The following is a 7,735-nucleotide window of genomic DNA, read 5'->3' on the forward strand; positions in this document are numbered from 1 at the left end:
CAAAAGAGGAATACCTACTATTTGAGCCTAGTTTCTTAAAGAATCATATTTGGCGGTCCAGCAACATTGACATTTCAGTGGTTTTATCTTAGTCACATGGACATACCTTGCTACAAGAGAGGCTAGGAAATATACCTTCTGGTAGAGTACATTACTTCTTCAAATAAAAAAAGGATTATGTTACTGAGTAAAAAGAGGGAGACGGACTTTATACAGAAAACTAACATGTTCTGCCACATCCAGTGGCTACCGTCCTGCTCTCACCATAATTATGTTTTCTGGTTTAAATTGGAGCTATTGTTTGTCATTAGAGAGCTTTTGTATTTATATACCTATATATCACAAACAGAATTCTCCAGAAAGCAGACTCTGAGATGGAGATATGTAAACAGAAAAGTCCCCGGGACCAATACTTGTGGGGCAAGGAATAAGCAGGACTGGACAACAGAGGACAGAGGAAAATGTTGGGCTGAGGGACAGTCTCAACAAATGTCTCAACTAAACTATAGGGAACTCTGAAGCTGGGATGTCTCATCAGAATTGTTCCAAGTTTGACTGAGGGGGTCAGACTTTTATACCCTGCATTGGCCAGTCACTGTATGAAGGTTGACTGGGTAAAGGAAGCATGCTAAGGCAATTCCGGAAGCTGAGGGGCATAAGTTATTCAGTTCAGAAGGGTAATCTAGGTGGGGAAATTTTATTTCCTTTTGTGATTTGTCTGTTTATTTTCTTTGCTCATTATTATAACAACATTAAACTTTAAAAAGCCAATTTAAAACTTCAGTGTAAGGGCGGGCACGGTGGCTCATGCCTGTATTCCCAACACTTTCGGAGGCCGAGGAAGACTGATCACCTGAGGTCAGGAGTTTGAGACCAGCCTGGCCAACATGGTGAAACCCCGTCTCTACTAAAACTAGAAATATTAGCTGGGTGTGGTGGCGTGCACCTGTAATCCCAGCTACTGGGGAGGCTGAGGCAGAAGAATCACTTGAACCCAGGAAGCAGAGGTTGCAGAGGGGCGAGATTGTGCCACTGCACTCCAGCCTGTATAACAGAGCGAGACTGAATCAAAAAAAAAAAAAAAAAAAGTCAGTGTTACTTTTGTTTAAATATTTTGTTATTCTCTGTTCATTAAAATTAGACACTCAAGAATCTCTTACCCAGATTTCACACATTAACATTAATGGTATATTTGCTTCAAATCTCTGTGATCCTCTCTTTAATAAAAACAAAAAAAAAACCAAAAAAAACCCACAAATCTTTACCCACACAGCTAAAGTCTCACCTCTGATACTTTCTCACTCTTTCCCCCTCTAGAAATGGCTTTTATTTTATTTGTATCATTCTCATATATGTTTTTATACTTTTAGCACAAATATGTGGCCAATGATTAATTTTTACAACTTAATAGATTATTCACATTTTAATACATAAATAATTTGATTTTTTTTTTTTTTTTTCTTTTTTGAGACAGTCTCACTCTGTCACCCAGGCTGGAGTGCAGTGGCACGATCTCGGCTCACTGCAATCTCCACCTCCTGGGTTCAAGCAATTCTCCTGCCTCAGCCCCCCAAGTAGCTGGGAGTACAGGTGCATGCCCTGACACCCTGCTAATTTTTTATTCTTAGTAGAGATGGGGTTTCACCACATTGGTCAGACTGGTCTCAAACTCCTGACCTCAGGTGATCCGCCTGCCTCAGCCTCCCAAAGTGCTGGGATTACAGGCATGAGCCACTGCGCCCAGCCAATTTGATATCTTTTAATGAGAATTCAAAATAAATAGAACATTATATTCATAAATATTATGCCTAAATTTTCTTGCAAATCATAATAAAAAGATATTTTTTCACAAAGCTGCCTTTGTTTATTGCATTCTTATTGTTATCCATGTCTCTTTTTATTAGAAAATATTAAAAATCTTCACTTGGCAGAAGCACCAAAAGGAATGGAAGAAATCACTTTACAAGTCAATGAACAAATCATATTCAACCCCTTCCACAACAATTCTTCTCAGTCAGACCAAGAGAAATTGGAATGAGGTGAAGTTCTGGGAGAACAAATTGTTCTGTATTTGTTGAAAAACAATGCCAAGTCTATGGCAAGGAAAAAAGAGACAATATTCAAATTACTAAAATCAGGAATGAAAAGGGGGACATTAATGTTGACTTTACGTAAGTATAAAGGGATTATAACAGAATACATTGAACACTCTTATGCCAACAAATTAGATAACCTAGATGAAATCAACAAATTCATAGAAAGACACACTTACCAAAATTGACCCAAAGAGAAATAGAAAATCTAAATAGACTTATAACAAGCAAAGAGATTGAATTAGTAATAAAAACGTTCCTCCCAAAACGTCTCAGGGCCAAATGGCTTCACTGGTAAATTCTACCGGGTGTTTAAAGAATTAACACAAATCCTTCACAAACTCTTTCAAAAAGTAGAGGAGAAGGGAACACTTCCCAATTCATTCTATGAGGCTGATACTATCCTGAAACCAAAACTAGGCAAAGATATCACAAGGAAAAAAGGATAAACATATCTTTTATGTATACAGATGCAAACATCCTCAATGATATACTAAGAAACAAAACTCAGCACATTTAAAAAGATGATACAACATGACTAAGTAGGTTTTATCCTAGGGGTGCAAGTTTGGCTCAACCTGTGAAAAGCAATTACTATAATATACCATATTAACGGAAAAAGTCAGATAATAATCACAATAATGAATAAAAGCATTTAATAAAATACCACACATTTCATAATAAAAACTAGGAATGGATGGGAACTTCTTCAACCTTACAAAGGACTTCTACAAAATATCCAAAGCTGACATTGTATGTAATGATGAAAGACTAAAAGCTTTCTTCCTAAGATCAAGAAGAAGATAAAGATATCTGTTTTTGCCAATTCTATTCAGCATGGTACTTTAGGTTCTATCCAGAGCAATAAAGCAAGAAAAAGAAAGAAAAGAAGGCATTCATTAGAAAAAAGAAGCAAATCCATTTCTAATTGCAGATGATTTCATATATAGAAAATCCTATAGGATCCACAAAAAAGCTATTAGTATTAATATTAGTATTTATAAACAAGCAGTGTTGTAGATAGAAGATCAATATACAAAAATCAACTGTATTTTTATACACTGGCAATGGACAAATTGAAATGAAATGGAAATACTCAGAAACAAAGGTAACAAAAAACTGCAGGAGTTACATACTGAAAGCTACAGAACATCCTGAAAAAAAAAAACTTTTAAAATCTAAATAAACAGAAAGATATCCCTGTTCCTAGACAGAAAAACTTAATATTGTTATGATAATATCTCCAAACTGATGTACAAATTCAGAGCAACGTCTTTCAAATTCTCAGCTCTCTCTCTCTCTCTCTCTCTAAGGAAAAGCTGTGTAGTACTGGCATTAGGGTAAACATATAGATCATTGGTATAGGACTGAAGATTCAGAAATAAACTCACATTTATGATCAATTGATTTTTGGCTAGAGTGTCAAGATAATTCAATGGGGGAAAGATAAGTCTTTTCAATAAATGGTGCTGGTGCAACTAGAAATTCATGCACAAAAGAATAAAGTTGGATTCCTAACCTCACACCACATAAAACAATTAACTAAAAATAAATTAAAAATCTAAATGTAAAAGCTGAAACTCTTTAGAAACATAGCTGTAAAGCCAAAAGTGGTGGTGTATGCCTGTAGTCCCAGCTACTCAGGAGATGAGGCAGGAGGATCACTTGAGGCCAGAAGTTTCAGGCTGCAGGACACTTTGATGCTTGCACTTGTGAACAACTACTGTACTCCAATCTGAGCAAAATAGCAAGACCTTGTCAAAAGAAAAGGAAAGAAAACATAGGTGTAAAGCTTTGTGACCTTTGATTAGGCAATGGTTTCTTAGATAAAATACCATAAGCATGAACAACCCTGCCCCTTACCCCCAAAAGGCAAGTTGAACTTAATCAAAATAAAAACTCTTGTGCTTCAAAGGACATTATTAAGAAAGTGAGGTCGGGTGTGGTGACTCACACCTGTAATTCCAGTGCTTTGGGAGATGGAGGCAGGAAGATAGCTTAAGTCCAGGAGTTCAAGTCCAGCCTGGGCAATACAGTGAGACTCTGTCTCTACAAGAAAATAAAAAAAACTAACCAAGCATGGTGGCACACCTGTCATCCTAGCTACTCAGGAGGCTGAGGCAGGATTGCTTGAACCCAGGAATTCAAAGATGCAATGAGCTATGATGGCACCGCTGTACTCCAACCTGGGTGACAGAGCAAGAACCTGTCTCTAAAATAATAATAATAATAATAATAAAAGTTTAAAAAAAGAAAGTGAGAAGACAACATACAGAATAGAAAAAATATTTGCAAATCAAATACGTGATAAGAGTCTAGTGTCTAGAATATATAAAGAACTCTTACAACTCAACAAAAAGACAAATAGCCCAATTTAAAAATAAGCACAGCATCTGAATGGATACTTCCCCACAGAAGATATGTAAATGGCCAATAAAGTGTGAAGATGTTCATCATTAGCCCATCAGAGAAATGTAAATCAAACCCTTAATGATATACCACTTGGCAAACGCTATTTGATAGCTATAATAAAAAAGAAAGATACTAAGAAGCCTTGGTAAGAATGTGGAGAAATTGGAACCCTCATACACTGCTGGTGCGACTTTAAAATGGTGCAGCTGCTTTGGAAAATAGTTTGAGAATTCCTTAAATGGTTACACATAGAGTTACAATATGATCCAGTAATTCTACTCCTAGGTAAACACCCAAGAGAAATGAAACATATGTTCATCCAGAAACTGGTACACAAATGTTTATAGCAGTATTATTCATAACAGCCCCAAATTGGAAACAACACAAATGTTCATCAACTGATGAATGAACAAAATTGATATATTCATACAGTGGAATATCACTCAGTCATAAAAAGGAATGAAGTACTCATAAATGACTGAGCTTTGAAAACATTATGGTAAGTGAAAGAAGCCAGTCATAAAAGGCCACATGTTGTGTGATTTCATTTGTATGATATATTTAAAGTAGGCAAATCCCTAGAGATTGAAAGTAGTTTAGTGTTTGCCAAGGGCTTACGGTAGAGGGCGTGGAGAGTGACCGCTATTAGGGATATGGAGTTTCTTTTTGGATCATGAAACTGTTCTGGAATCAGATAATAGTGATGGTTGCATAACTTTGGGAATATGCTAAAAACCACTGAATTTTACATTTTAAAAAGATAAATCTTACGGAATGTGAATTATATCGGAATTCAGATATAGTAGACTCCCTTGACCCTTGACAGATGTTTCAAGACCTCCAGTGCATGCATGAAACTGCAGATAGTACTGAACCCTATGTATGCTACACTTTTTCCTATGCATACACACATACCTATGGGAAAGTCTAATTTATAAAGTAGACATAGTAAGAAATTAACAGTAATAAATTAACAATGAAAATAGAATAATAATATACTGTAATAAAAGTTAGGTGAATATAGTTTTTCTCTCTGAAAATATTGTATGTAATATTTCTGCACTGGGTAACTAAAACACAGAAAGGGAAACTGGATAAGGAGGGAGTATTGTGAAAGCAAGCATCTAGCATCTAGGTGTTGTGAAAGGCATTCAGAAGCATTCTTTCCACAAGAAGCAGCCTTGTAATGCTCTATCCAATAGAATCCCAATTTTATTTAAAAATGGCATAGGAAAAATTAAAACTAGGATATAGTAAACAATGCTCACCTCTAGACTATTAATCATTTCATTTGTCCTTTTCACATTTATTCTTTATAATAGGTCAAGCTTAGATTACACGTCATGTAAAGAAATAGGAAAATAAAAATAAAAACAGAACAATTCCTAAATGTCATTGCTAGGAGGTTTTGCTAGCTGGTGGAAAGGGCAGTGGTAAGAAAATGTTTCACAGACCTTATTCCACTTACAGAGACAAATGATGCAATAAAAATCCCTACCTAAAAATTCAAGTTGGCCTAAGTCTAAACCTGTACATTCAAAGTGTCTGCCAGTATTTTTGTGTAGTTAAAGGTAAAGATCGGGGTGAATGGGTTTTCTGTTTGAGCAGGACTTATGATGGGCAGTGTCTTTATCACTAGCAAACCCTTAGGCCATAGTTTGGAAGGTGGAGATTGAAGAAAGGAAAAGAAGAATGGCATTAGGTAATCATGTAAAGGTCTACTTTCAGGGTTTATTTTAGGATATGTCTTTGTAGATTGTCAGAGCTGTTAGGAAGATTTTTCCATTTAATGTGATTTAGTTTAGACAGTATGATCTTTAAGAACTATTTGTCTTTCGGAAGTACGTGGGTGTGTGTTTTACCCACGGGGCACCGGCGTCAAGATCAGAAGATCTAAGTATATTCAGAAAGAGAATGAGGAGTCATGTCTCCACTTGACCCTGGCAGAAGGACCTTGAAAATTTTGGGAACTGGGTCACCAAAGGCCACTCTGGATTCACTTGTAATCTAGAGTGAATAGAGAATTCTATAATTCTTTTTAGTTATTGTGTCCTATGGATTGTTCTGGTTGTTGAGACGAATTCTAGGGGAAGGCATGCCATTGTGGTGGTGAGGAGGTTGGGGTTTAAGTGAATGAAGATTCTCATTGTGAAGAACTGAAATATGACCCTGACTAGGAGAGGAAGGGACTAGAGGAGTCGTTCCAAGCCATAAAAGCCAGCCCAAGCCAGGCACGGTGGCTCACTCCTGTAGTCCCTGCACTTTGGGAGGCCGAGATGGGCGGATCATGAGGTCAGGAGATCGAGACCATTTTGGCTAACATGGTGAAACCCCATCTCTACTAAAAATACAAAAAATTAGCCGGGCGAGGTGGCGGGTGCCTATAGTCCCAGCTACTCTGGAGGCTGAGGCAGAAGAATGGTGTTAACCCGGGAGGCGAAGCTTGCAATGAATCAAGATTGCACCACTGCACTCCAGCCTGGGCGACAGAGCAACATTCCGTCTCAAAAAAAAAAAAAAAAAAAAAAAAAAGAATGAAGCTGAGCCACTGGGTAAACACGTGGATCAAATCAAGAACCACTACACTCACCACAAACACATACAATAAGCATTTTTAAGCTGTTAGAGCCACGCAATTATTTGTTCTTATGACCTTTGACTTCTGTTGGATCTCCCTGTGCTGGTCCACTCTTCTTTCACCTCTTTCTCTAGGCTTCAACTCTGCCCCTTTATTAGATCAACATGTGTACTTCCTGCATTACTGTATCATTTATCTTTACCCCAAGAAGTATGTAATTTTAATAGAAAAGAGAGTTCTCGTTTAACTCTCTAATGACACAATTTTGTGACTATTTAAAGCAAGTCATTTAGCCTTTCTGAACCTTAATTCTCACATCTGTAAAACTGATGACTACTTACGTATTTCCCAGGCTTGCTGAGTAAAGCAATTATAAAACACTCATCAATGTGAAAAATAATGTAGAAAGGTTCTGTTCTCCATGCTTCAAAAACCTTTGCTGCTAAGAAAGCTGCCAATACCTGCTTTGGGCATTGTGGGTGCTGCAGACTAGGAGCTCTAAGGCATGTTCCCCATGCAGAGCAACCAGTCCCAGAGAATATACACTATGGGAGATTCTGCTGGTCTTACAAGAGAGGTGGAAGTCTAGAAGAGCCTCTTTCTTCCGAAAGAAAGAGAGAGAGAGAGAGAGAGAGAGAGAGAGAGAGAGAGA

This window comes from Mandrillus leucophaeus, unplaced genomic scaffold (assembly GCF_000951045.1).
Source record: "Mandrillus leucophaeus isolate KB7577 unplaced genomic scaffold, Mleu.le_1.0 Scaffold566, whole genome shotgun sequence".
NCBI lineage: Eukaryota > Metazoa > Chordata > Mammalia > Primates > Cercopithecidae > Mandrillus > Mandrillus leucophaeus.